Source organism: Zootoca vivipara, chromosome 3 (assembly GCF_963506605.1).
Source record: "Zootoca vivipara chromosome 3, rZooViv1.1, whole genome shotgun sequence".
Lineage (NCBI taxonomy): Eukaryota > Metazoa > Chordata > Lepidosauria > Squamata > Lacertidae > Zootoca > Zootoca vivipara.
In genome coordinates, this window is record NC_083278.1 from 34,686,783 (window position 1) to 34,708,195 (window position 21,413).

The window sequence follows — 21,413 nt, forward strand, 5'->3', positions numbered from 1 at the left end:
ACTGAACCGTGACGTGTTGTGCAGCAGCAGCTACCTACCAGCAAAGCGACACTAAAGCACCACCTCGCGGTCGGGTCCGATACAATCGTAAACATCTCCATCTTGGCTTTCGGTTGCCTAGCCTAACAGCACCGCCCTCTCTGCCGCAATTTATTGAGACCAGAAGCACACGCCCTTGTAAATACTGTAGCATCAAGTCTCGCTCCTGTGTAACAGATCTGCCTTTCAGCCTTGAATTGAATCTTTAACCACGTCGGGGGGGGGGGGTGTCACATGCTTCATTTCTTCATGGGGGGAAAAAAGTCCCTGCACTTAAAAAAGTAGTATGTCATGGACAAGTTAGACCAGGTTTTCTGTAAAGTATTCATAGCATTTGTGGTGCGGAGAAACCTACATGTAGTCTTAAATAGTATAGTCTAGTAACCACAGGAGTTTTCCTAATCCCCACATGCTTCTGTACATGTTCCTTATGACAGCCACTGTTGTTCTTTTGGTCAACCTTTGTTCTTCCTGTTTTGTAGGCCAAAAATAATTGAGGATATTCCAAATGAAAATTAAGATCTGTACTAGGAAAGGAAGGTTGGATGGTGTAGTAATGTACACACAGTTGAAGATATAGGAGACACAAACATTAGCATGACCAGCAGTGGAAGGCGACTAAGCAGATACTGAGTGAGTGACTTGAACCGCCAATTATTTCCAACTTTTCCTAGGTCCAGAGTGTGCAAGATTCTCATGCCACGCATTCCAAAAGGCTGTCAGAGATCTAATCATGCAGATCAATTAAGAAGTTAGAGGCAATACTACAACGAAAAAATATTAAAAGGCATATCAGAATGAAAGGGTGTATTATTTCTTAAATAAGGAAGCAAAGCATTCACTAAGCTTGATTCAAATGGACAGTGGAGGTTAATTATAATGAGGGCATTTAAACCCAACAATCAGAATAAGAGGTGTCAGTTAAAATGATTAATGTATACTTCTGTTAGTAACTGACAAACAAAATTCTATGCTTCTCTATTCAGAAGTAGGTTCCCCTGAGTTCAGTAAGCAAGCTGGTATAGTTTGTTTATGAAGCAAGAACAAGGTGGCTAATTTAAAACAAAAGGTGTGCAGCACAACCCTATGCATGTTTATTCATATATGAGTCCCCATGTTCCGTGTAAGTATGTTCTACATGGCACTCTAAAGCAAATTAAACAAGTTTCCATGGATCATCAATTAATGGCTATGTTACTCAATGCATCGCTTTAAAAGACTGACCAACAGACCATCCTTTTATTGGTCAAAATCAGAAAATAGAATATTGTAGGTCAAACCACAGAATTCCCCAAATAAGCCAAATTCAGTCTGTGTCTCTTAACTACTTGCTAAGGTACATGAGATCATCAACTGACACATACCACCAAAGATGAAAATATCTAACACTAGCTTGATGTCATCTACTTTTTATATGTAGCTACTACATTCTGGGTTTGGCTTTTTTTTTCAATTTGAACTTACAAATGCTATGGTGATAAGTAGAATTTTACTTTTGTTCGACCAGTGCATTATTGAAGTAGGTGTTGTCATTTGACAGAATTGTTATGGAACTCCTTGGTTTGTGAGTGGGAGCTGTTCTAACACTAGGATGACTCAGAGTTTGCTTCAAAATATGAATCATCTCAGATCTGCCATTTCAAAACCTCCTAAGCTATGCAGGTACAATTATAAGAACTGGCCTCCGTAACCCCCAAATGGCCAAACGTTCTGCAAGAGACCACACGGGGTTCAAAATGTAATGTGCAAGATTTCAAATTACTGTCCTTGGGACAGCCATTTAATATCAAACATGTTTTGTGACTAAAAATAGACCATTCTGCTGACATGGTGCATAATGCTAAACTCGGCTTCCCTTTGCCAGTAACCTCTGGATTCCCCCCTTCCTGTTTTCATGTCTTCTTAGTTTTCTTTATAGTCATGAGTACTTTGCAAGGCTTGTTTCTCTGCTTGTCCAATTGGCACCGGAATTGGAGATGTCACTGTAGGAGAGGGACTTGCAGGAAAATAGCAAAGGCTGGAATACCACCATCTCACCTTTTCCTCAAACCATCCAACGAAGGGTTGCACATTTCTCTCATGGCACTAGGGAATATCCCTACCGGCAAAGGGTGGCATAAACGTGCTAACTCTAGACACTGTGGGGCGGGTGGGAATTGTGTTGGCTGGGAGAAAAGACAATGAACCAGAATGTAGGACAATGTTAGGAAGGCCTTAGTTGCATCTCAACAGCTCTCAAGCCATAGCACAAGACCATCAGTTTCATTTGCTCTCACCAATGATGGCTTTGGGGTCGCAGCAAAAGTTAAACCACCCTTCATCACCAATTTAATTGTGGATTTCATGCGCCAGTCATTGTGGAGACAACAATGTAGATCGCAATGTAGGAACACAAGAAGCTGCCTTATACTGAGGCCACACCTTGGTCCATCTAGTTCAGTATTGTCTATATACTGACTGACCGTGTCTCTCCCACCATTACCTGGAGATGCCAGGGGTTGAACTTTCTGCATGAGCAGATGCTCTCACTAAGCTACGGCGCTTTCCCAACCTTGTTCTTCCCATGATTTCTTGTAGTTCCTGCTTAGGTAAAGGTAAAGGGGCCCCTGACCATCAGGTCCAGTCATGGCCGACTCTGGGGTTGCGGCGCTCATCTCGCTCTATAGGCCGAGGGAGCCGGCGTTTGTCCGCAGACAGCTTCCGGGTCATGTGGCCAGCATGACAAAGCTGCTTCTGGCGAACCAGAGCAGCGCACGGAAACGCCGTTTACCTTCCTGCCAGAGCGGTCCCTATTTATCTACTTGCACTTTGATGTGCTTTCGAACTGCTAGGTGGGCAGGAGCTGGGACCGAGTAACGGGAGCTCACCCCATTGCAGGTGTTCGAACCGCCAACCTTCTGATCAGCAAGCCCTAGACTCTGTGGTTTAACCCACAGCGCCACCTGGGTCCCAGTTCCTGCTTACTTGTAAGTAAGTTCCTGCTTACTTGTGTGTTAACATCTAAATTATTAGTACTTTAGTGTGCTTCTTCTGAACACAAGCATTCAAAACAGCGTCAGCCAGTATCTCCTGACTCTGTTAGCACCTGACCCTGAGAAACACCCTCATCAGAATTTGACTATGTACAGTGACAGTAATGCAGATATGCAAACAGTTTCTGTTTCTGTTTCTGTTTGCCTTTTATAATCAGTTTTTCTGTCAGTTTAATTTTTGTTGTATCATCTTGTTGAAACATAACATTAAATGTGACCCCTATTAACACTGTTATCCATTTTCTAAGACACTACAGAATATATTTATATATTTCTGTTTGTGGTGGCCTGGATAGAAACAGCAAAAAGGTGGAAAATACCTTCAGGCTGCTCAATCCAAGGATGGTTCACAAGAGTATGGCACATTATCCAGATGAAAAATTAACACATCACAGCAGATTAGTTAGCGGGTTTGTTAAATATTACGTTTCTATCCTACAGCAGTGTATATAAACCATTTACCGGTATCATTTTGGTGGGAAAGTGCTTGTTGTCACGGAAAACTTTCCTAACAATGCATCACATCACTATTCTTCAGCAAATGTTATCTATCACCGGTAAAACTGTTTACGTTTCTCTTTGTGTGAATTATAATTTGATTGCTGTTTAATGTTTATGTTTGGTCAAATCTGTTGTTTAAAAATGTAACTATAGTAACTGGCCGTTTGCCTGTCTGATTTGTAACAGTACAGTTCTTTATTTTTCAGTGGCTTTCCCCATACATTTTCTGCTGTTTGTAAAGATCACTTAGTGCTGCATTTTGGTTTTAGTGCTGTTTATTTCTTTGGTATGTAATTTTTATGGTATGGGTTTTCTTTAATGTTAACCACTTTGAGAAATATTCTGAATGCATTTAATAATGAAATTAAATCACATTTAGTCTGCAGTCGAAGACAAATTGGCTTCACAATTCGCTTCGCTTCAAAACAGAGTACCATATCTTTGAGGCCTGACCAGTGGCGGAGCTTCATGCTCCGACACTGGGGGTGGGGGTGGGGCTGGCGCCCATTCTGGGGGCGGGGCACACCTCCCGGAGGGGTGGGTCACACATTCCAGGGCCTTGGGGTGCCTTCCGGAGGGCCGTGGTGCACGTTCCGGGGGCGGGGCGCACCTCCTGGAGGGGCGTGACATGCGTTCCGCGGGCGGGGTGCACGTTTTTGGGCCGGGCCGGGCCGCAATGGCGCCCCTTGGAGCCTGCCGCTGCCCGCCCCCACCGCCCCTATCTTCCTACGCCCCTGGGCCTGACCATATAGGGTTTGTGACTACTGACAGAATCGTTCAAATTGCATGAACCTCAGGCACAACACATTTTAGGGTGACAGGATGTAAAGGACAGGGTTAGTTACTGTATCAAAGAGGGGCTTTCAGGCAATGCATATTTTTCTTCAACCCCTAACTGCACTGCTGGAAATCACTCTTCTGCACAACTAAGAAAGATATAGATGGGGCCATGCCAGGGCAGAGGAGTGGCAAATAGGGGTGTCATGCAGTTTATGGGGACCACACCTGATCATAGCTGCCAAGTCTCCTGTTTTTCGCGGGAAGCCCCCATATTTAAACCCGTTTCCTGCTGTTATTCTGAATAAAGAAAAATCCCGTAAATCCCCCTGAATTTCCTACCTGCCAGGGAGGCTCCTTCTGCGCATGTCTGGACATGCACAGAACTGATTTCGGGTGCCACTCTGCCCATGTCTGGGCACCGGAAATTGGGCAGCACCGGCACCGGAAGTTGCTTCTACACATGTCCAGACATGCGTAGAAGCGACTTCCGGTGCCGCGGCGCTGCTGATCCCGGATTTTTCTTACTGGGAGTTGGAGGGTATGCACCTGATGCTGCCAACTACTGCCAGCAGGCACACTGCCTAACCAGCCCTGCCACCTCCCACCAACCTGTCTACCCCTTCCCTTCCTAGACCAAAGGGAGGCCTTGGCATCACTACCACTACTAAAGCAATGTCAAAAGAATTATGTAGGCCGGTGAAGGGGAAGGGACTGTCACTGCCACCACCATTGCCATGAAGAGGCAGGGGGCACAGGGCCGTCTTAAGCATGTTGGGTGCCCTGGCCCCATGGTGCGGAGATTGCTCCGGCGCCCCCCCGGCACGTTTTTCGCCGCAGCTGGTGGGCGGGCGCAGGGCACCGCGCGGCTCTGCGCCACCCAGCCTTCCCTTAGAGCCAGCCCTGAGGGGGCAGCAGAGGAAAGGGGGGAGATGAAGGCAACGAAGAGGCACATAGTCTGATTGGACCCAGGCCAATCAAGGACATAACAGGGAAACATATTAAGACTTCATAATTTTATTTTTCTCCCTCAGTTTTTCTGGGGCTTAGCTGAGGTAACTGACTTCATTTCAGGAGGTTCTCATATATGAATACAATAGACAGAGAATCTGATGTTGCATTCAAGCAGCAAAGCTTGATATGAGATAATAGGTATTGAAAAAAACCTCAGTCATTCCTGCTTTAATCAATGAAATCATGGAAGGTACACAATAGAAAGGTCCCCTTTTGTGCACACATACATGCAGCTTGACAGAATGACAGGCCTCTTTATTACTGTATTATAGAAACATGGGAGGGGAACCAGTTATCAGGAGCTTTCCTCAGACCAGACGATGCCTCAGCCTTTGGAATAAATATAATGACCCAAAGTCACAAAGTATAAACTCTCACCACATGCCAAGGATTTCACAGTAGCACTCCCAAAATCAACTACACTGCTACAGAGAGGAGGCCAGTAAGGTATAATGTATAGAAATTCACATAATGTGAATGTCAATACTGCGCCTGTCTATATAACCTTACATTGCAACAGTTGTTGTTTACTGCAGCAACCAGTATGTCATAAGATCCATAATCTTGATATACTACATACGGTATGTACAATTCATGAAGCCCAGGAGGGCAAAACAAGGCATTATTCCGGAAATCCTTGTCAAGATTCTGTGGAACTGTAGGAAGCTCCCATTTGGATTTTATGAATATACAAAGACATACGTGGAAAAGAAACTAGCAAATATTTGGACTCTATGAATGAACTGATCTATTGGGACTTCTGTTTACTTTGTTGAACTTTATGTGTTGATTATGTACAGGGGAAATATTTGATATTGTGAAAAATACAGAAGAGCATTGTTTATGTGAATGTACAGCCGGTTACGTTTTGTGTGTTTGTTGCATGTATTTCACGTAACGCTAGTTTGATATTGTTTTGCAAGGATTTCACAGTAGCACCCCCAAAATCAACTACACTGCTACAGAGAGGCGGCCAGTGAGGTATAATATATAGAAATCTAGTTATCTCCCGCTTGGATTACTGCAATGCGCTCTACGTGGGGCTACCTTTGAAGGTGACCCGGAAACTACAACTAATCAAGAATGCGGCAGCTAGACTGGTGACTGGGAGCGGCCGCCTAGACCATATAACACCTGTCCTGAAAGACCTACATTGGCTCCCAATACGTTTCTGAGCACAATTCAAAGTGTTGGTGCTGACCTTTAAAGCCCTAAATGGCCTCTGTCCAGTATACATGAAGGAGTGTCTCCACCACCATTGTTCTGCCCGGACACTGAGGTCCAGTGCCGAGGGCCTTCTGGCAGTTCTCTCACTGCGAGAAGCAAAGCTACAGGGAACCAGGCAGAGGGCCTTCTTGGTAGTGGCACTCGCCCTGTGGAATGCCCTCCCATCAGAGGTCAGAGAGATAAACAACTACCTGACATTTAGAAAACATCTGAAGGCAGCCCTGTTTAGGGAAGTTTTTAATGTGTGACATTTTAATGTATTTTAATCTTTGTTGGAAGCCGCCCAGTGGCTGGGGAAACCCAGCCGGATGGACGGGGTACAAATAATAAATTATTATTATTATTATTATTATTATTATTATTCACATAAGAGAATAAGAGAAAAATCGACTAGTACCGGAAGAAAAGGAAATTAATTTTTTCTCACACATCTTCCCTATGGAAGGTAGTAGGTACAATAGCAACAAAAACTACAGCTCCCACAATTAATTCTCTGTTTCAGGCAACATGGTAATGATATGCTTCCCTCCTTGAATGAAATATTGGGACTGAATGCCTTGGAGGGAAAATCAGGTACCGGTAGTAGTCACTGTGCAGCACAGTGCTTTGGGAACGGGAAGAACCACTAGGAACAAAGGTGCTTTCTGCCCTGCCCTGCTCTGTTCTCTTTTCAACAGTGCAATTTTAGCATGGGCATTGTCCATTTGATCTGAGGACAAAGTCATGTGGAGTGGCCTGTGTACTAGTAAAAAGAAGCAACAATGAGAGAGTCTACTTTGCATTTTTTTTTGGTTAAGGTCAATAAAAAAGAAAGGTGGGGAGAAGGAAGAACAAAGAACTCTGCCCAGGAATGCTGTGCATCCATTGTGTGCTTGGATTATTAGCCACTGATGGAGGAGGCAAAGTGTCTTCTTGCTCCCATCTGCTCTGCTCTCTTCACCCACTGCAAATGATTATAGATCCACGCTTGTTTACAATGTTCAGACTTCAGGAAGCAGTAGACTGTAACTAATCAAAATCAGCAATCCTGGATTCCCAAACTTCAAAGTCCTCTAAGAGAATAGATGGCCCCCATATTCCCATCCCAGTTAGCTGACTGTGGTTTCACAGAACAAAAACCACCCTAATTTTCAAAATGTCATTAAGGAAGCTTTAATAATATAAATAGTGCATTGACTTGGTTTAGGAGCCAAATAACCTTGTGAATTGGGATTATTTTGGAGTATTCCCCCCTCTTCAAAGCAGTTGGATCAGGGCCCCCACAAAGTCTTGTGTTGATCTGTTCTTTCTGTATTTCTGTTTTATAGCTCTCTATTTTCCTATATATCTGTGGTTTTCCTGGTCCATGGTTTGTGCAAGAAATAAGGCTGTCCGAAATGTTGCACACAGAGTACCTAAGAGCTCTGAGTTGGGTTTTGTTGTTGTTGAAGCACAGAAATGGGGGAGTGTTCTTTTTTAAAAAGATGAAAGCTTCATTAACTTTATTTCTTTAAAGTCCTATATTGATCAGCTTTAACAACAACAAACCTCAGAGCTCTTGGTAACGCCAAGGTTGCAGACCTCCTGCATATTCCTGCATTGCAGGGGGTTGTGCTAGAGGACTCTCAGGATCCCTTCCAACTTCTAGGATTCTTCAGAACTCCACAGGCAGCATTCTATATAGCTTCATGGTGCAAAGCCTGTCTAAGATCTATCAGAGGAATGAAGTGGCAATTTATTATTATTATTTAAATATTTTAAGGTAAGGTAAGAGACAACCCTCCACTTCCCCACCCCCACAAATTATGGAGGAAAGTGCAAACCTTTTACTTTCCCCATAAATTGTAATTTGACAGACTTAATCCACTCTGGAGGGGTGGATGCAAAGTGAATGGGTGCATGCAAAGTGAATCTTGCAGCCTGGGCATCTCTGTAATGTTGTTGTTGTTGTTGTTGTTGTTGTTGTTTAGTCGTTTAGTCTGACTCTTCGTGACCCCATGGACCATAGCACTCCAGGCACTCCTGTCTTCCACTGCCTCCCGCAGTTTGGTCAGACTCATGTTCGTAGCTTCGAGAACACTGTCCAACCATCTGTAATAATAATGATCAAATTTGTCAAACTAAACAAACAATCTCAAAAGCATTTTCAGGGAAATGGTTCATGCTAGCACAGAATCATAGAGTTGCAAGAGGCATCAATATTATCTAGTCCAGCCCCCACCAATGCAGGAAATCCACTGTTGCAGCAACCCTGATAGCGATAGGTGGTCAAGCAACCTCTGCTTAAAAACTTCCAATGAATGAGAGGTCACCATCTTCCAAAGCAGTTTGTTAAGTAGCTTATACAAGGGACCCAGGTGGTGCTGTGGGTTAAACCACAGAGTCTAGGGCTTGCTGATCAGAAGGTCGGCGGTTCGAATCCCTGCAATGGGGTGAGCTCCCGTTGCTTGGTCCCAGCTCCTGCCCACCTAGCAGTTCGAAAGCACATCAAAGTGCAAGTGGATAAATAGGGACCGCTCTGGCGGGAAGGTAAACAGTGTTTCCGTGAGCTGCTCTGGTTCGCCAGAAGCAGCTTTGTCATGCTGGTCACATGACCCGGAAGCTGTCTGCAGACAAACGCCGGCTCCCTCGGCCTATAGAGCGAGATGAGCGCCGCAACCCCAGAGTCGGACACGACTGGACCTGATGGTCAGGGGGCCCTTTACCTTTACCTTTAAGTAGCTTATAGCATCAGGAAGATCTTCCTAGTGTTTCATCCTTATTTTCTTGTTCTCTTTTTCTTTTTGTAGATGGAACCCGTTGCTTCAAGTCCCATGTTCTGGAGTAGCAGAAGACAAATTTGCTCTTATTATCTATGCAATAGCCCTCCAAATATTTGAAGATGGCTATCAAGTTGCTTCTTAATCATCTGTTCTCCTGGCTAAACATAACACAGCTCCTTTAACCTTTCCTCATAAGACTTAGTTTCCAGGCTCTTCACTATCTTTGTCACTGTCCTCTGGAGATGGTCCAGCTTGTCAATATCCTTCTTAAGCTGTGGTGCCCAGTACTCTAGGTGAGGTCTGACCAAAACAGAAATAGAGCACTACCATTACTTCCTGCAATCTGGACACTATATTCCTGTTGATGCGGTCTAGAATTGTATTAGCCTGTTTAGCTGCCACATCACACTGCTGAGCTTTGTTCATAGCTGCCAAGTTTTCCCTTCTCTCGCGAGGAAGCCTATTCAGCATAATGGAATTTCCCTTTAAAAAAGGGAGAACCTGGCAGCTATGGCTTTGTTTAACTTGTCTTCTATTCACCACCCAATCCTTTTCACATATACTGTTGTCAAGCTAGGTGATCACTCATCTTGTGATCTTTTTCTTCCAAAATACAGAACAACATTTATCTCTGTTGAAAATCATATTGTTAGCTTTGGCTCAGATTCTCCATTCTGTTAAGATAATCTTGAACCAGTTTTTGTCTGGTGCTGTATGTCTGTATATATAATATCTCCTATAATCCTTCGTCTAAGTCATTTATAAAGATGTCTAACAGCACCAGGCCTAGAAGGTGGGCCAGTCCGCCTGTGAGGCGAGGTGAGGCAGTTGCCTCAGGCGACAGATCTGGCTTGAGGAGTGTGTCTGCTCCATTGCTGTGCCTGCCCACTATTCTCTAGCCTCCTTTTACCTCCCCCCTGCCTTCGGGAGGGGCAGCAGCAGCTGGGGGCTGCAGAAGAGTAGGGGGGAATTTTCTGTGTTACCTGAAGCAGCAAAACACCCTGGGTCAGGAGAGAGCCCCATGGCACCTGCCTGTCACTTCCCTTCAAGTTGACAGGAAGCCACTGATGCACATTCTTTGGGTATGGTCTATCAGCCAGCTTCAAAACTTCTCACCCAAAGTAACATCCTTTTGGTCTGAGGGTGCTCCTCATCCAGCTCTCTTACCAGAGATCCATGTGGCCTCAGTAGCAGAGATTGCTTTTTACCAGCTTCAGCTGGTAAGAAAACTATTGTTGTTTCTGGACAAGGAGAGGCGTCTGACCACTGTTGTCCTTGCACTGGTAACCTCCAGGTTAGGTTATTGCAATGTACGCTACATGGGGCTGCCCTTGCAGTTGGCCCAGAAGCTGCAGCTAGTGCAAAATACAGTGGCTTGACTGATCACTGGGGCAGATTCTTGCCACAGTGTTATGCAGCTACTAAAAGAATTTCAAACCCAACCGAAGAATTGATGCTTTTGAATTATGGTGCTGGAGGAGACTCTTGAGAGTCCCATGGACTGCAACGAATATCAAACCTATCCATTCTTAAGGAAATCAGCCCTGAGTGCTCACTGGAAGGACAGATCGTGAAGCTGAGGCTCCAATACTTTGGCCACCTCATGAGAAGAGAAGACTCCCTGGAAAAGACCCTGATGTTGGGAAAGATTGAGGGCACTAGGAGAAGGGGATGACAGAGGACGAGATGGTTGGACAGTGTTCTCGAACCTACAAACATGAGTTTGACCAAACTGCGGGAGGCAGTGCAAGACAGGAGTGCCTGGCGTGCTATGGTCCATGGGGTCACGAAGAGTCGGACACGACTAAACAACTAAACAACAACAACAAAAGAATTTCACTGGTGGCCAAGCTAAGTTCAAAGTGCTGTTACTGGTGTATAAACTACTTTACAGCTTGAGACTAAGAAACCTAAAATACGATATCACCACATATATATCCAATCGATCACTGCCCTCTGAGGGAAATGTTAGATACCATCTCATTAGGAAGTCCACCCCCAGGGGCGTAGGAAGATAGGGGCGGTGGGGGCAGGCTGCCCCGAGCGGTGCAATCCCAGGGGCGCCACCGCAGCTGCCCGCCCCGCCCCAAAATGCGTACCCCACCCTTGTGCACGGTGCGCCACGCCCCGAAACGCGTCACGCGCCCCGCTCCCAGAACGCACGCCACGTGCCTGGGGGCCGCGCACCTGCTCTCCGCCCCCAGTGGCGGAGCATGAAGCTCCGCCGCTGTCCATCCCATAAGATGTAAGAATTTCTATTGTCTTCTCAGCACCTGTTGAATACCTTTCCTTTTCATCAGGCCTTTTAAGTGGAGATCTTTATCGTAGACTGTATCTGTGTTGGGTTTGTAATAATTGTTTCTATATGTGGTATTAGTTTCAATGTTTTTTACACATGTGGAATTGTTTAAAATTGTTCTTATGGTTGATGTTTTACTGTGAAATCATTTTGATATATTTTATGGGAAACAATTCATAGATGGAACAAAATACTGTGTTCAGTGGGCTTTGCCCCCTTGGAAGTGTGCTTAGGGCTGCAGTGTGTGAGAGCAGAATGTTGGACTAACTGGGACTTTGCCCTGATCCATCAGGTCTTATGTTCTCCATATGGTTTAATGTTACTGCCCATTGTCACTGCACATTATCTTTCATGTCAGCTGCACGTTATGTGACCAAAAAAAAAATCACTAATTTTGTTCGCTCTTAATTCGATCAGGTGCTCTCTTGTTCTATATTTGTGTAGAACAGTGAGCAGCTGTTCCCTGATAGAGATTTCAAGAGCTTTTGTGGTTTCATATACCTCTATCATATTTCCAGTTAACTATCTCTCTCTTTTTTCAAGCTAAAGAGCAGTAGTATTTTTAACATTTTGTACAAAAATACTCCATCTACGCTGCATGATCACATTTTTGTGTTTCTCAGTGCTCTTAAAATGAAACGACCAGAACTATCCAGTTGATGAAATATACTGAATAGATAATTGCATTCTTTTCTGTCTTCGTCCTTAGCAGCCTTTGACATTCTATTTAATGGTTTGAGGGTTCTTTTACATTTCTGGTTACATATTAGAATTCTCATTGTTTCCTTCCATTGAGAAATAGGGAAATGTTGATTTACTGTCAATTCCCATTTTTGAGACTGGATATACCTATACTCGTTCTTATGGAAGGCAGGGTCTCCTTCGGATTATAACATTGGCCATGCTGGCTGGAGCAGATGGCAATTGGAGTCCAAAGGTTCCTCGGTGCTGCTGTAGAACAAATAATTTACCATTGCCATGAACGAAGGATCAAAATGATGCTGATAAAAAGAGGAAAATGTCAAGGAAGATTATATAATTTATTAGGTGGAGGCTGTCATAACAACTTAATGTTATAGGGGACAGAAATAACAGCCAATCCTCATAATGCTTAGCATCTTCTAACAGTTAATGGGTATTAAAGAGGATGACCCAATATATACGGGATTACCCAATCCCATACATAACACAGGGATTAAAAGAGTAGAATGGGAAATTGTTGGTTTTAAAAAATCTTTTAACCGCCCTGAGATCTTGTGATGAAGGGCAGGATGTAAAACAAACAAACATGGACATTAATTAATATTTGAGTGCCCTTAATTCAGAATAATTTATGTATATTACTACTAAAGATAAAGTAAAGGACCCCTGGATGGTTAAGTCCAGCCCAAGGCGGCTATGGGGTTGTGGCGCTCATCTTGCTTCAGGTCAAGGGAGCCAGCATTTGTCCACAGACAGCTTTCCGGGTCATGTGGCCAGCGTGACTAAACCACCTCTGGTGCAACGGAACACCGTGACAGAAACCAGAGCGCATGGAAACACCGTTCCTGTCACAGCAGTACCTATTTATCTACTTGCACTGGTATGCTTTCAAACTGCTGGGTTGGCAGAAGCAGGGACAAAGCAACGGGAGCTCACCCCATCGCAGGGATTCAAACCACTGACCTGATTGGCAAGCCCAAGAGGCTCAGTGGTTGAGAGCGCCACCCGCTCCCTACATATTGCTACTATGTTGTGGCAGCATAGCACAATAGGGACAGATGTTTTTTTTCTTGTTTATACAGCATCAAATTTCTGGCCTAACTAGAATTTTTGCATGACAGTTCTGTTTTTTGTTTTTGTTTTGTTTTTTTAAAAAACAACCAACGTTTTTTTTGGATGTGAAGAAGGAATGAATCTGTGATGCCATGGGGAGCTTCCCTTCTTCAGTCGGGCAGGAAAGAATTTACAGCCTCTGCAACCAGCCCAGCACATTCAGCCTGCAAGGAGACACTGTGTGTGCACAGCACATAAAATACGCCCACCCACACATCTGTTCTTTTTTCTTTTAGTTTCCATATGGGTCTCTGCGTGTCTGCCTCTGGCAGACTCAAAAGTCATAGAAGTAGAGTAATAGCAGACTTGCAGAAAATGTTTCTTCTTTCTGCAGAAGAAGCGGGAAGGAGAGGCTGCGATGAAACAATGGAAGAAGTATATAGAAATGGGTATGGCAGGTTGATGTTTGCTTGAAAGTAAGCCCCTTTGAACTAATGCATAGGTTGCATAGGTTGCTACCTTAAACTTGTCACCTACATGCTGTTTAAAATCTTGTACGTGACAAGATTTCTGGTGTCAGAAATCTAAAAGAAAAGCCACAGCAATTCGGAGGTTCTTGGGTGATATTTGACTAAATTCTACTCAGAGTAGGTCCATGGAAAGAACAGACCTATCTCGTCATGTTCACTAATTTAATTTAATTTGGTTTACTCTAATCAAAACCTATTTGAATACCATGCACATATATTTAAATGATTAGCTTAAGGCAGTGTTTTGATTTCTCTTTTGGACAAAACTGGCCTGAGGATTCCAAAGCAGCTACATTATTTCCAAACCCATTTGGTTTTGAAGAAACTTCACAAATACCTCTTAGGTGGAGGATGTTCTCTGGTGCAGCAGAGCTTTGCTTGCCTGATTTTAGAGTGATTTAACATCCTTTCCTTCTGTGTCTTTTGAGAAGAAGAAAAAAAGAAGCAGCACAGGATAGTTTTCAATTGGGAACTGAACCCATGTTCTCCTCTTTCAGTCCTTACTAGTGATATCCTTTCAGGCAAAGTATTTAAGTTATGGGAAGAAGATACTGTACCACTGGCATTTTGTGGCCAAAGATGAATCCTTGAGGGTTAAGTCAGGGGATTTTTTTTTTAATACAGCCAAATACAGTCACAGCATTTATCCTTTTCATATATTGTTGTGTATTTTGCCTTCTAGATTTGCAGCCCTTCGGATGGAATCAGTACTTTTTTCCTAAAAGTACTCTCATTTTGACCCAAGAAAATCACCATTTTATAGTTCAATTCAGGAAAAATGCAGTAAATGGACAAAAGTACAAAGATTCACAAAATGTTTAGGGGTATGCGTGCGTACCCCTGCATTCCCCCAGAAAAAAACACTGGATGGAATTAACTGGGTTTTTTAATTGGCTAATAAAAACTAGTCAATTTTCTTCATGTTTTCTAAACAAAGCAAACGCAGTGAAACAGCATGTTCATCCTAATTCAGTTTAACCCAGAGTACTATGATTTAAGTCTCATGGGGATCCCTGTGGAAATTCCTTAGGGAATTGTAGATATTGGCATTGGGAAGTCATAATAAAATTGGACATTGTTTATGAATTAAGATACAGTACAATTTTCATTGTACCTATTTATCTACTTGCACTTTGACATGCTTTTTAACTGCTAGGTTGGCAGGAGCAGGGACCGAGCAATGGGAACTCAACCTGTAGCGGGGATTCGAACCGTCAGCCTTCTGATCGGCAAGCCCTAGGCTCTGTGGTTTAGACCACAGCGCCACCCACGTCCCAATAATGGCTGAACTTGGTAACAAAACAGCAATGCAATATCTTGTTCTTCCTGCTTTCCTCCCTTGGCCTGTGCTCCAAAGATCTCTTTCTTAGAGCTGGGCTTAGTTTAAAATCAACATGACATTCTCTAATAAATGTGTGTAGCGTGCAATATAATGTGGATGTAGATGAAGGGGAAACTAAAGCAAATAGAAAGCACAAATGGAACCTGCAACAAAATGTTACAGGGCGGACTGTTCAAATTTCCAGCCAGCCGCCCCATCTTCCGTGACACTCCATTGCCTTCTCCCAACAGTCAGTCAACATTCTGTGCCCACTGAGCATTCTCAGACTTCAGTGGGCTGTGGTTTTTTTGGGGGGGCTGCCCTTTTTGTACTTCTGCAAAGTTTAGCGTTACTCCTGGGTTATCCCAGGCTTGCTGACTCCTCCTTCTTAAGTGCATGGATAGTGCCGTTCACTATTAGTGTATATTGGATGGTACACTTATTCGGTTTTCTATAGTGACTGAAGCAGTCAGAACAGGGACTTAAGTTAATCATGACTAACATAACCCACACTGATTTTAATGGATCTAAACGTGGACCCAACCCATGATTTACAGCCAAATCTAAAATGCACTTGCATACTTTTCCAAAGCAAATTCATTGGGATTGCCTGGTAACAAGAATGAAAACTAGCAAGAAATCTGCTAAACTCACACAAAAAAGGAAGCACGAACCCTTCTTCATTTCCAGTAGCAAAGCATCTTTTGAAAACAAATTGTTATTGTGAATAATGCAAATATTTTTTCCACACATTATTTCTATAAATATAAAAACTGCCAATTATTTTTATACATAGCCAATCTGGTCTGGCATCTTTGTATTTTTCATCATTAATTCATTAATATTAAATCACCAAAAGAAAATGGTTCCCTTGGTGCCATTACTTGTAATTAATTATGCATGTTATGAAACCAAACATTCACCACACATATCATGAAGAATTTTTAAAATGTTATAAAGCTTGGGAAAAGAGGGAGAGAAAATGTTATTTTTCCCAAACAGGAACAAATAATAATGCACATGTTGCATTTATAAAAATGTTATGATTAGAAATACAACAGTAAAATACTATATTGCTAATAAAACACTGAGCACAAAAGGCATAATTAGTAAATGATGATTAGAACTGTAAAAATAAATTTTACAGATGTACAGTCATTTGAATTAACCGCCAAGCCTGCAGCATATAGCTTGTTATGGGAAACAATCCACAAAACAAATTCTGTTTAAGCAAATTTCTTGTCTTTTTAAGTGGTTTCTAATTTCAGTCAATCAACGAAGTAAGCATACTCTCCAACATTTTCCGATGAAAATAGGCACGTCCTATTTCATAATAAGAACAATACTATTTCTATTTATACTATGCCCATCTAACTGGGTTACCCCAGCCACACTGGGCGAATTCCAACATACATAAAAGCCAGTGCCAGATTACCAAATGGGCAGTCGGTACCAGCCTACTATGGGCCCCATGCCTTTTAGGGGCCCTGCAACAACAGATCAAAATAATATTGATTTGATCTTGAAAGAAAAGTACAAAAATGTATTAGAAGTTAATCTGCAAGAAGTGCCCTGAGATTTCGACTGCCTAGGGGCCTCCACAGGGTTTAATCAGGTGCTGATAAAAACATAATAAATCATTAAACATTTTTTTTATTTAAAAAAAATCCCTATAGAGGGCTGCCTTCATAACTCCCAACATTTCTCCAATGAAAATAGGGACATTCTAAGGAAAAGCATGACATTCCAAGATCAAATCAGAGACCAGGGCAGCTTCTGTAAATCCGGGACTGTCTCTGGAAACTAGGGACACTTGGAAGGTCTGAGTAAATGACTAATGAAATCTTTGCAGAAGAAATAATTTTTAAAACAAAGTGGAGTATTTACTTGTTATATCACCAAAAAAGTAACCTAAAATGGGTTGTTTCCAATGGTTGTAAAAGTGGAAGACAGTTTTCACAACAGATCTTCCTCTCAAATGTGGCTAGCTTCCTTTTTCTGAGAAAAGGTCAACACGGTCCCTGTCTCCACCTCCAAGCTTGTGTCTTTGGTTTGCTTGTCTGACTTCATCTTCTCACTTGCAAGACACGTGCTTGCCTGATCCTAGTTCAGGGCTACCCACACCATAGTTGTAGTAAGAGTTATGTTTATTTCATATTCAAACAATAGATTCCACCCAGAGGACTGTAATATATTAGGCATTTATTTAATTGCTGTACTTGCTGCAGGTACTGCATAGTTTGGCTTACCATGTTATCTAAACCTGGGCTCATGGTTTACCTCTTCCAGCCAAAACCACAAGCTGGAAACCCAAGAGGAAATTTTGATCACAGATTGTGGTTTCTCTGGAGTGACAATAATTTAGCTTAGTGTTACATGCGAACCAGCTGATGGTGAAATACTGGTAGTGAACACCAACCCACAGAGCAGTGAGATATTCTAAGTGTGAGCTTTATTAGAAAACTACTTGTTACTACCTGAGAGGCTATTTAAAACCATACCAAAAAAAAGCTTATCTGAATGTAGGAATAAATAAGGAAGGCATTAATGTGATTAAGATCGATTTGGAAATGCAACACACACACTTAAGGAACTCTGTGTACGTGTGTGCTCTTGGGTTCATCACAAGTTATAAGCCAGATCCAGTTATTCTGGGCTGGCTACAATGATCACTTCCAGGATTTTAGACTCCTCAAGCAGCTGCTTTCCTTTCAACTGATTCGCCTGTAAACATTCATCATGACAGAAAAAGACACAAAGTCACCAACAAGGCTGATCTGAAGAAGTATGGAATTAGTTCATTTGTCATTCCTGATTGCATGCTTGTTACAGCATGCAAAAGAGCCCCCTATTTGTAGGGTCTGGCCTCTATCCAGCCCCATTAGGTATTCTGAAGCCCCTTGATTTAAGAGGGCTTAAGTGCTCCTGTCTGCAATGGTGGCCTCAGAGTTTACGCTTTAATCGTAATGGGGTTGTTACTACTTCCTTGTTTTGAGCAGTAGCAAGATTAAGAGCCTATGGAGATGATGTTTGTTTAATATCAGTTTACCTCTCACGACTTCTGCCTACTAATTCTAAGAATTGTACTTTTGAGCATGTTCAAAATTCTGTTACAATGCCACCAGCCTCAATGTTTCTTTGCACAGAGGGAATTATTATTAAACTAGTTTAAGTCTATGATGTGGATGTGTCCATAAGTGCGAGGGCTGTCAGCTGATATTGTTGATTAAATAAAATAATCAAGTCTGAACAATGATATACCTATGCTGCTGGTAATGAACATATGAATTTCTGCCAAAAGCTGATTTGAGTTCTCTTCCAAAGTTGCATGTATACTGGATCAATGACTTAATAAAATTAAATAAATTGAGGTGATTTTACATAGTCCTAATTCTAATCACACCAAAAGTGGACCCAAACAATCATGCTTACCTCTAAGATGACATGTGATATATGGGACTGTAAGAGTATATTAGTGTACAAGTTCCCGGACTCCTCAAAATAGCCAGTAAATAGCCTTACTTGTGGCACAGAAGTACTGTGGGGGTAGACTAGTAGGTCAGTTTACAGCACGTGAACTCAGCAATGTTCAGATTTTCTCAGGCGTAGAGATTTTAATTCCAATGTAATTGAAGACCAAGAATGCCACTGAAATCAATTCTTTCATCCCAGACTAATACCAAAATATAAGATTGTATCACATGTTGCAGTGACTTTTGCCTTTCTCTAAGGTCTTTCAATTGTTTCAACTTGTAAAAAAGATGTATAGCAGTAGAATGATGTTCAAGCCTCACATAGCTTTAGTCTGGTATGTTTTCTCCTAAGAATGACAGAAGAGCGCAACTCCTATGCTCTGCCTCAACAGTTGGGGGCAGCAATGTTTTGGAATACCAGTTGCTGGAAACTGCAGAAGAGGCTAGTGCTCTCATGCTCAAGTCCTGCTTGTGAGTTTCCAACAAGCATCTAGTTGGCCAATGTGAGAACAGGATGCTGGGCTAGATGTGCCATTGGCCTGATCCAGCAGGCTCTTCTTATGTTTGACAGTAGAAGTGACACCAGCTCATATTTGCCACTTTCCCCCTTGGTGTGCATTAGCAAATTATTTATTTCCATTGAAACAGCCTAACGTGTCTGGATATGTGAATAAGTCTCTCTCTCTCTCTCTCTCTCTCTCTCTCTCTCTCTCTCTCTCTCTCATCCAAAGCAATGCAATTACGACTAAAACCCTTTCAGTCTGGTTTCAGGCCTGGACCCAGCACTGAAACAGCCTTGGATGCCTTTATTTGGGAGAGAGTCAAGATGAGTGCTCTACCCTGTTGATTCTTCTTGACCTATTAGTGCAGGCATCCCCAAACTTCGGCCCTCCAGATGTTTTGGACTACAATTCCCATCTTCCCCAACCACTGGTCCTGTTAGCTAGGGATCATGGGAGTCGTAGGCCAAAACATCTGGAGGGCCGCAGTTTGGGGATGCCTGTATTAGTGGCTTTCAATGTCATTAACCACAGTATTCTCCTGGATTGGCTGGGTGGGATAAGGGCTGCAACTTGAGAGCAGCTCTGGGGGTATTCTGCTCCATCTTGGCAGTAGTGCTGTGGAGTTCTGCAAGGCTCTATCTTGGCACCCATGCTATTTGCGTGTGAATACCTTTAAACCTCCCCCTTAAATAAACTCAGACAAGACTCAAATTTTGGTTTCATTTTTGGCAGAATTTAGGCCACAACTTTATTGATTACAGCGACTTTCTTGATTACAGCGAGTGGTTGCATAGGTTCTGGTTTGACTAGCTCCCTGCACCGTTCCAGGTAGCGCTGACTCAGGGCACACTGTAGGTCAGCCTAGGGTGAGCACCTGGATAGGCGGAAAGCCAGGTACATGCTATGTCCACCACCCAGATGTCCCCCTGGACTCAGGTACGGGCGCAATCCCTCGCAGGGTTGACCAAACCATTGAGTCCCTGGATTCCTTTAATGGAATACCCTTCACATAGGGATGGCGAGAGCGCTCCCCCATCCCTATCACCTGAACCAGAGCCTATCCATAACCTTACAAGTTGTGACGATTTGCTACGTGGCAGGCGAAACCCAAATGGTACCAGCCGATCAGCCAAGTGGGGAAAATTCCTGCCGTGCCCATCCCAACAACAGATGGCAGACAACGGCATAGCAAGGTCAAGCACGCAAGCCCTAAAAGTAGGGAGAGGTGGGCGGGTATTCCGATGCAAAATGCCAAAAGAGGAAGCTCTGCGTCACATGCATGGGTATATGTAGGTTCCTTAATCCGTTTAGCCTGCGTCCCATTGGCCTGATTGAACCCTGCATCAAGGGACCTACGAATTGGGTGTTGTGGCTATCCAGTCATACCCACCCAAAACACAAGGGTTGGGTTGCCAGGTCTCACCGCAACACGTGCCCTCTTTAAGGGAGAACCCAATTTAACATTGATATGAAACCACTGGAAGGTGTCATTTGGGGATTTGAAGAGCAGTGTTGCTCATGTGCTGATGACACCCAGATTTATCTCCCCATGCCACCTGAATTGGGAAAGGATGTGCAGGTGCTGGACCTGTGTGTGGAGGTAGTGATCAGCTGGATGAGAGCCCATAAACTGAGGTCAAATCCTGAGAAGACAGAACCTTTGTGGGTAGATAGTTCCTGGGCCCAAGAATCAGGTAGATGGCTCAGTCTGTATAGGGTAGCACCCCACCCCTTCAGGAACAAGTATGTGATCCAAGGATAGTCCTAGACTCCCAGTTGTCACTTGAGGCTTAGGTAGCTTCAATGGAAAGGAGCATCTTTGCCTGGCTATAGCTGGCTTGACAATTACAGCCATTCTTGAACCAGCTTAACCTGGATATAGTTAGTCTAGGCTCTCAAAGCCTCCTGAACAGAATATTGCAAAGTGTTTTACATTGGGGCTGCTCTGAAGACATCATGGAAACTGCAACTGGTGATTTAGTCTGGGACAGTGAGGTGGGATCATATTACACATATCCAGAAAGGAAGGCACTGGTTGGTGGCGACCTACTGGGCCCAATTCAAGCTGGCAGGACTAGTATACAGAGCCACGAACATCTTCGTACCCATGTCTATGGCCTGGAAGCCATGACAGGAAATAGGGTCTTCTCAGTTATGACACCAAGGATCTCCAATTCACTTCCTATTAACATCAGTCTGTC